The following is a 10539-nucleotide window of genomic DNA, read 5'->3' as shown; positions in this document are numbered from 1 at the left end:
GCTGTGGTCTATCAATGGCTTTTCTTGTGTATGTTTGGATTATAAAAGTTTGTATAAAATTGAGTTTATAAAATTAATTTTGATGAAAAATAAATTTATATTAACGTGATTTATATTTAATAATTTTTTATTAAAATAAATTTTAATAAAATACATATAATTTAAATTATATTATTTAAAATTATTTTTAAATAAAAAATTATTAAAAATTAAAAAATATTAATTTAAATATTTTTTATATTATTTTATGTTTTAATTTAGATATTTAAATAAATCTTATTAATTAATTTTATAATAAAATTAATATTTATTTATTAAATTAAAATAATATATAAAATTTAAAAAAATATAATTTATATTAAAATAAAAAATATTTTATTATTTATGAATAATTTTTTATTTAATTTGTTTTTTTAAATAGAATCATAATCTATATTATAAAAAAATTACAATAAAACATAGTATATGAGCATTATAATTATAAATTTTACAAAATTGAATAGAAAATAAAAAATTTCAACTAAAACAAAAATATTAGACATAAAAAATAGTGAATGATAAAAAAAATTAATATGAACAAAGAAACAATAAGAATAGCAAAAAATAATAATATACATGAAAAATCAGAACACTAACAAAAATAATATAAAAATTATTTATCATATAAATAAAATAAATATAATAAAAATATAAAAGTGAGTATTATAAATTTTATAACATCAAACAAAAAAAATATTCTATAATTTTTTTAGTACTATCAGTATTTTTTAATTTAGTATTATTTTAAACTATAAATTTTTATTATTTGTGATTCTATTGTTATTTATAATTAATTTTTTATTTATTTTGTCCTTTTTGATAGGATCATAATTCATATTATACAAAATTTTGATAATAAATGTAGTATATAATTATTACGAGTTGAAACCCATTTTGGCTCCTGAAATTTTCGACCGGCCTCAATTTCGACCCCTAAATTTATAATTACCCAATTAACATCCTCAAATATTGGATTGTGCCCCACGCTTGCTCCTGTAGCTATTTCCGTTGACGGAGATCTGATATGGCACGTTAAGTTGACAGAGTGTGTATCCACGTGGCACCCAACTTACTAGAATGGATGTATGATGAGTGAATGGTGTGGCAAAAGTTGAATGAACTCAATTTGCAGCCCTTTTTTTCCAATATGATCGAGACTTTGCTGGAGAAATTGAGTTCATTCAACTTTTGTCATGTCATTCACTCACCACACATCTATTCTCACAAGTTGGGTGTCACGTGGATATACACTCTGTCAACTTAACATGCCACATCAGATTTCCGTTAGCGGAGATAGCTACAGAGGCAAACGTGGGACACAATCTAATATTTGAGGGTGTTAATTGGGTAACTATTAATTTGGGCGTCGAAATTGAGGCCGATCGAAAATTTCAAGAGCCAAAATGGGTTTTAACTCTAATTATTACAGTTACAAATTTTACAAAATCAAATAAAAAATAAATTTTTTTTATGCAAAACGAAAATAGAGTACATCAAAAAATAAAAAAAAATTCTATGAGAAACAATAAAAATTCTATAAAACCAACATATATCATATAAACAAAAAAAATATAAAAATTAAAATATGAAAGAGTACTAAAAATAATAAAAAAATTAAAATATTCACTTTGCTAGCAATTAAAACAAATTTGAAAGATTTTTGAAGAACTAGAAAGAACTACTGTGAAGCCATAAAGGTAATGGTTACTGTATCCTTTTTATACAAGAAAATGAAGGGTAGAGTTAGTATAAAAGAAATAAATTTTTTATCTAATTTCCCAACCATAACCAACCACTACAAACATGAACGCAGAAGCAATAAATTTTAGTTTCACGTGAACGTGCGTTCAGAAGTAACAAATTTTAGTTTCACAAAAAAATAAAGTGTTCAAGAGACTCAAATACACTTCTCTCTTTGCTAACACGTTTGTCAAACACACCCATAAATGGCATAATGGAATTTTGTGGAGTCAGACTCAATTGGACTTCAATAGAGTTAATTGGACCTTCAATGTTTTGTTATGTGATAAAATTAATAAATATTGAGTCTTTAAATGACAATCTAAAAATACTAATGAATTATAGTTTAAATGATATAATTTTTTTATTTTTACCTAAAAATTTTAGGTTTAAGTCTCACTCCTAACTTAAAAAAAATGACAATCTAAAAATGGTCAACTATTAAAAAAAAACAATAATAAAAGAAATTTGTATTAGCCTGATCGAAAAAAAAAAAAGAAAAATTTGTATTAATTAAATATTAATTAAAAAGGTGGACTGTTATTATGTATGACTTGATTGGTTTAGGACAAAAGATTTAATAGTGCAATAATATTTGGACTATTAAATAATTCTAGTAATAAAATATATTTTTTAAATTTTTTAATATTTGTCAAATAGTTTTTATTTAATTTTAAGAGTTACGTTTAGATATAATCCTATTTTGGTCTTTAAGGTTTAAAGTGTTCTATTTGAATCCAAAAAAGTTTCATTTAGGTTCAATGTAGTCTCACCGTGAGGTCAAAGTTAAATAATTAACGAAATGTCCTACATGACAGTAATATACGAACAAGGTCGATAATCTAGAGAACAAGTACAAGTTCTAGAGGTACAAAATCAACCGTAGATACATTAATACATTTATTTATCATTTTTCTTAATTCTATAGAAAATATTTCATTTAAATTGTAAGAAAAATGATATTTTGTTTAATATTTTGTTTATGAGTTATTACTTTTGATTTTCAATAGTAAAAAATCATATATTATGTTTAATACTTTGTTTATGAGTTATATGATATTTTGTTCTTGGGTATTTATTTTTTTGTTATTGAGAAATTTTAATAAAAAATTATTTGTTTAAGGCGATAAAAATAGCGATTAAAATTGTCATTTTAAACGATAATAAATGTTATTTTACCCGGTAAAAAGGACGGTGTGTAACTGCCATTTTAACTAGGTAAAAACAGTGGTTTCAAATGTCATTTTAACTAATAAAAATGCAAATATCAAGGTAAAAATGGTGGTTCATAACCAATTAAAAATATTGTCTTAACCCGGTAAAAGCGACGATTTCAAACGCCGTTTTAACCAACCAAAATGCCACTCTATCAGGGTAAAAATAGCGATTCATAAATATCGTTTTATCCAATCAAAAATACCATTTTTATCCTAGAAATAACGGCAGTTTGAACCACCGTTTTAACCAACCAAAAACGTTATTTTCACCCTGAAAATAATGGTGGTTTGAACTGCTATTTTAACCTACCAGAAAATATCGTTTTATTTAAAAATAATGGCGGTTTGAATTGTCGTTTTAACCTATCCAAACCCAGGAAATTATGGCTATTTTAGACAACCGCCGTAATAACCAAAATAGCGCCCAGAATTACATCGCTTTCTGAAAACCGCCGTTTTTACTAAATTTTTTTTGTAGTGTCGATTGGATTTCTACATATTGCGATTTCTACAGCTGCAAGGATCGCCAATTCATAAATAATGATTGTCGTTCCAGCAAATTGATAATCACACCGGAAGGAGATTCATAAACCATTACAATTATAGAATTGGATAATTGAAAAACAAATTGATGACAGATTAAGAAATTGGTAATCTTAAGATTGAAAAAAATAAAATTAGAATTTTTACATTAAAATAAAATTGAAAAAGAGATTGAAGATAAATATTCATAGAACTTAATGATAAAATTTTAAAGATAAGATAGACAATAATTTTTTATGAATATTAAAATAATAATTTATAAAATATATAACAGATTTTATAATTAAATAATATATAAAAAATTAGTTAATAATTAAAATTAAATAAGAACTATTTGATAATTATTAAAAAACTTAAAAAATATATTTTATTATTAGAACGTTTAATAGTCTAGACATTATTAGACCATTAAATCCTTTGTCTTGTTAGAGATGATTAATTTATAAATTAAAGTAGCTAGAGATAGCTAATAAAGTAGTAGTTTGTTGTAAATATTTTTGGCTACTTGACAAGTTGGTTAAAGATGGATTAGTTCCTATATATATATATATATATATATATATATATATATATATATATATATATATATATATATATATATATATATTAGTAATTTATTAAACTGTACCACTAAGCATCATTGTATTTTGATGCTTCTCTAAATCTTTATTATTTTGGTTTACTAAAATTATTTCTATTTCGTATTAAATATAACTACTTTTGACTAAGTAGTTTATCCGAAAGATTTCTTGTTCTTATTTTGCAATTGATATTTGATTCTTGTGTTCTAGGCAAAATTTTGGAAATGATACCCTTATTTTCATTCTCATAAAACAAAACTTTAGTAATAGTATTGGTCTTTTGTAGTTTTCGTATTTGAATGCAGAATAAAAATATTGTTGTTGTTCTTTTTTCGAAAAAAAAAACTAAGAGTCTAATTTCAGTAGAAAATAGAATTCTGAATTGTAATAAACTATTGTTATCATTCTAATGAATGATAATCAAATTTTAGTAAACAATTTCTACTTAGTCTATTTAGTACTTAGTCTATTTATAAAGTAGAACATTTTTATCAGTCTCTTTTTTTTATTTAATGAATAATGATATCTTCTTTATATTGCTATTTTTGATTATTCCAATAATAAAATTTCGAAACATTAAAAAAAAAAGTAAGTGGACCTAACCCATTGAATCAGAACTATATCTACTATTCTGATATTCAAATTCGATATAGATAAAATTTATCTTTTTTTTAGACTTCTTTTTGATTTGTACTTCGTAAGAATTAGTCGATATTTACGATTAAATCCTCCCGTTCCTCAAGATTCTATAGGAATATTTTTATATTCCCTTTCTACAGCTTATTCCAAGCTCCAAAATACAAGTCATTTTTTTTTAACACAAGAGAAGATCAATTTCCATTTCTATAAAAAAGAAAGAAAAAAAAGATGAAAAAAACCTAATGGATTTCCAATTTATGCAAAATGCTTTTCTTTCAATTTCGAATTTCTAAAATGTCCAAGATATGTTTTACATCTTCTATCCGAAAATCTTCTATTTTCATAAGGTTTTCGTGACTGGTATTAAAAAGGTCCAATAATGTATGTATATTGGACCTTTTGAGACAATTATAGATCCTGGGAGGCAATTCTAATCGGTCAATAAAAAAAGATTTTAATTCTATCTCTTTTTTGTTTTTTCTTAGTTTAGCCAATGTATCATGAAAAGTGAAACCGGGTACAGTAAATTTGTGTTGATTTTTTTCTAATTTCAAGTTTTTTGCTCCCGCATGTAAAAAAGGAATAAATAGGTCAATCAAATTACAGGAGGCTTCATAAAGCGCTTCTTTAGGAGTTAAACTCCCATTTGTCCATATTTCGAGAAAGAGTATTTCTTGTTTTTCATTCCCATTCACATAAGAATGAATACTATGATTTGCGTTTCGAACAGGCATGAATACTGCATCTATAGGATAACTTCCGTCTTGAAAGTTTTTTAGTCTTTTTATACAATATCCGCGATTCCTCTCGATTTGTAATCTAATATACAAATTAATGGGTTCTATTAGGTTAGCTATATGTTGCGTATTATCAACAATTTCCACAGAAGGTGGTAAAATGATGTCTTGAGCGGTTACATATCCGGGACCCTTGATACAAATAGATGCGTCTCGAGTCCCATACAGATTACTTCTCAATACTATTTCTTTCAAATTCATTAAAATTTCATGTACTGATTCTTGAATACCTACTATGGTCGAATATTCATGTGGTATTTTCTCAGATTTTGCACGTGTTATACATGTTCCCTCTATTTCTCCAAGCAAAACTCTTCGCATCGCAATGCCTATTGTATTAGCTTGGCGTTTCATAAGTGGAGACAGAATAAAGCGTCCATAATAAAGGCGCTTACTGTCTACTCTTGATTCAACACACTTCCACTGTAGTGTTCGAGTAGATACTCTAATTTTCTCTCGAACCATAGTAATCAATTCTTTTTTTCAAATCCTTGAATTGTTTATTTCTCTTGTCTTGAAATTTATTCTATGTTTTCTAAGTTTATCTTTTGTTTTACATTACACACGTCATTTTTTAGGGGACCTACACCCATTATGTGGCATAGGGGTTATATCCCGTATAAAATTTAAGAGTATGCCACTTCTACGAATAGCTCTTAATGCCGCATCTCTTCCGAGACCGGGACCCTTTATCATGACTTCTGCTCATTGCATGCCTTGATTCGCTACTATTCGAATAACATTTCCTGCTGCGGTTTGGGCGGCAAATGGTGTTCCCCTTCGTGTACCTTTGAATCCACAAGTACCTGCGGAGGACCACGAAATTACCCGACCCCGTACATCGGTAACAGTGACAATGGTATTGTTGAAACTAGCTTGAACATGAATAACGCCCTTTAGTATTTTACGAGCATGTTTACGTGAACCAATACGTCCATTTTTACGCGAACCAATTTTGGGTATAGGTTTTGCCATATCTTATTATCTTTTTATTATTTCATAGTTATTATCTCATAACCTAAAAGGAAGTCTGAGATGTATGGATATATTCATTTCATGTCAAAAAAACAGATGTTTTACTATATTTCTTTTTTTAATTAGAAACTAGAATTAATATTCTCAAAATTGGCATTCTATTTGTGTTAATATACAACTAACAAAAATAGAATTTCCAATTTTAGATCCCCAAAATCTCTCTATCTAATATCTCTTTTTTATATTGTATTCTATTAGAATAGTTCTAATCTATATATATATAATCATTGATATATATTATATATATAAGAAAATTTCGAAATATTCGAAATAGAATTGCTATATTCATTCAATAATTTGAAATTTTCACATATTCAAAAATATTAATATATAATCAATATTACTATAAAATCATATCATATATAATAGAGAATATTATATAATTTCTAAGTTTTCATGTAAAAAAAAGTTTGAATTTCAATATCTATATCTTTTTTGATTTTTTTTTATTTGCGCACCCAGTTCTTTATAATTCAAAGCCCTCTCTTGTGGCTTTTGTGGAAATATTATCCTTATCCTTGTCTTTGTTTATGTCTTGGATTGGAACAAATTACTAGAATTCTACCTCGTCTATGGATCAATCTACATTTTTTACAAATTTTACGAATAGAGGCCCGTATTTTCATATTTATCATTCCTTCAACTTAATCTCGGATCCATTTTAATGGAAGAAAATAAGGTTTCCTTCAATTTTTAACTTCTATTCTAATCGTACCCTCAAAACCAATAATATTGAAGTTAAAAAAAAAAGTCTAATTAAAGAATTTATACTTGCATTTTTTATTTCTCTGTGGTAGAAATATATATAAAGAGTATGTTGAACCTTTTCAGAAATATAGCCTAGACTGATATTTTCATTATTTTAAATTGAAAATAAATGAACCAACCCCGAACATACCCCACAGGGGAAATTGATTCAGCAATATTGAATTAAACCCTCATGAATCCGTTTCTTTATAACAATTCCTGTTAAACCCATTTCACGCATTCATTAAGGTATGAGGAGTGATATGAGAGACTTGTGTTTTGTTTTATCTCTCTTTACTTTTTTACAAAAATTGATAGAATTTTTTCTATAATTCGGATATCAGAAAGATTACCATATATAACATAAAACTTCTCTGTCGATTCGTTCTAATCGAGCCTCTCGATCTGTCATTATACCTCTCGAAGTAGAAATAATGACAATTCCCATCCCCCTAAAATTCTTGGAATTTGTTGATAATTAGAATAGATTCGTAGACCAGAAGTACTGATCCGTTTTAAATTCAAACGCGTTTTAGATGATCCTTTTCTATTTCTTCTATATGGTAGAGTTAAAACTAAAAAAAGATTTTCCCCTTCCCTATGTTTTCTCATGTTTTCAATAAAACCCTCTCGTAAAAGCATTTTAGCAATATTTTCAGTAATGTTAGTACATGGTATTAGAACCGTTCCTCTTCCATTCATGTCAGCATTTCGTATAGAGGTTATTATGTCGGCGATGGTGTCCTTACCCATAGGAAAATAAATGTTACCCTTTACTTACTTTTGATATAATCAGCATGCTCCGTGTTCTATATTTTCTAATATATATTAGAGTAATATAATTTGAAAATATTTTAGTTAAAATTAAAGAAAGATATCTAGTATATTTATATATCTTTAATAGAAAGATATCTATATAATATCTTATTTATATATTTTTTTTATATTTCTATATTTATTTTTATACTTATTTTTATTCAAAAAGAATAATATATATTAAAAAATAAAAAATGAAATCCAATTTTATTAATAATTAGATATATGTGTAAGACATAATTTATTAATTTATCTATTTCATTTTCATTAAATAATAAAATGTTTTTTCTTATAATACCTCAGGTGCTAATGAAACTATTTTAGTGAAATTTAACTGTCTCAATTCCCGGGCGATTGCGCCAAAAATTCGAGTTCCTTTTGGATTTCCCTCTTGATCAATGACAACCGCGGCATTATTATAATAATCACTACTGTTGGCATTTTGGTTCTTATTTATAGTGATAATTATATGTCTCACAATCAAGGATATTTGAGATTTTTTGCTTATATGAGTTTTTTTAATGCTTCAATGTTAGGATTAGTTACTAGTTCGAATTTGATCCAAATTTATATCTTTTGGGAATTAGTTGGAATGTGTTCTTATCTATTAATAGGTTTTTGGTTTACACGTCCTATTGCAGCAAATGCTTGTCAAAAGGCATTTGTAACTAATCGTGTAGGGAATTTTGGTTTATTATTAGGTATTTTAGGTCTTTATTGGATAACGGGTAGTTTCAAATTTCGGGATTTATTTCAAATATTCAATAACTTAATTTTTAATAATTATCTTAATGTTTTTTTTGTTACTTTGTGTGCCCTATTGTTATTTTGTGGTTCCGTAGCTAAATCTGCCCAATTTTCCCTTCATGTATGGTTACCGGATGCTATGGAGGGGCCTACTCCAATTTCTGCTCTTATACATGCTGCTACTATGGTAGCGGCGGGAATCTTTCTTGTAGCTAGACTTCTTCCTCTTTTCATAGCTATACCTACCATAATGAATGGAATAGCTTTCATTGGTATAATAACATTATTTTTGGGAGCTACTTTAACTATTACTCAAAAAGATATTAAGAGAAATTTGGCCTATTCTACAATGTCTCAATTGGGTTATATGATGTTAGCTCTAGGTATGGGATCTTCCCGAGCTGCTCTATTTCATTTAATTACTCATGCTTATTCAAAAGCATTGTTGTTCTTAGGATTTGGATCAATTATTCATTCAATGGAAACTATTGTTGGATATTCTCCAGAAAAAAGTCAAAATATGGTTCTTATGGGTGGGTTAACAAAACATACGCCAATTACAAAAACAGCTTTTTTAATAGGTACGCTCTCTCTTTGTGGTATTCCACCCTTTGCTTGTTTTTGGTCCAAAGATCTGATTCTTAATGATAGTTGGTTGTATTCGCCAATTTTTGCAATATTAGCTTATTTTACAGCTAGATTAACCGCATTTTATATGTTTCGCATCTATTTACTTGGGTTCATCCTTGTAGTAATCAGATGAATTGAGTTTGCAAAATGAACGTGTAAGAAGAACTCAACAGGGATCCACTCTTTTTATTGATGAATTCGAGGGGGTCCCGTTGAGTTCTTAATAAGAAGAAGATTTCTTATTCTATAAATGACTCAATAGATAACTTTTTTCAATGTTTCAAAAAAGTCCATTTCAATTTTTTTAATGTTTTTTAAAAATGAACTTTATTTTTTGATTAAAAAAAGTCTTTTCCAGAGGAAAATTTCTTTCAATTTAAGTTGAAAGAAAAGTAAAAAAAGAATAAAAGGGAAATCGTTTGATTTACTTTTTCGGGATATCGCAATGGAAATAATATGAATTCTGTTTAATTCTATTGTAATATATTCTTAATTCTATTCTATCTTTATTCCCTTTTTCTATTCGAAATCTTATTGTTGGGTCAACCCCCCTTCTTTTGTTTGTCCACTACATAATGTGGTATACTGTATTCATTAAGATGATATTTTATCTTATCTCATAAAGGTTCCGCTCAAAGAAGGGAATCAACAAGTATTATTCTATATAAATAGAATAGAAAAGATTTTCTATTTCGATATTTTGCTACAATAAAAAAATAATCGGACTCTAGGAAAAGATAAAAAATAAAATCTCTCCTAGAATCCTAGAATCTCGTTTTCCCTATTTTGATTTCTACTGTGCTTAATATTCTCCAACTATTTTTCTTATATTACAACAATAAAGAATTAATAATTGTTTTCTATTGTAGGACATTGAAATCTGAAAACAATGACATAATCATATTGCTCTAATTTATTGGGTTGAAAAAAGGCAAAGTAAAATAGTCTTCTTCACTATATATACTATGACTGACTAGTACTGCAGTACAAGGAATTCTCTAAATACGG

This window comes from Arachis ipaensis, chromosome B10 (genome assembly GCF_059453495.1).
Source record: "Arachis ipaensis isolate K30076 ecotype BB chromosome B10, ASM5945349v1, whole genome shotgun sequence".
Taxonomy (NCBI): Eukaryota; Viridiplantae; Streptophyta; class Magnoliopsida; order Fabales; family Fabaceae; genus Arachis; species Arachis ipaensis.
This window is presented reverse-complemented; position numbering follows the sequence as displayed.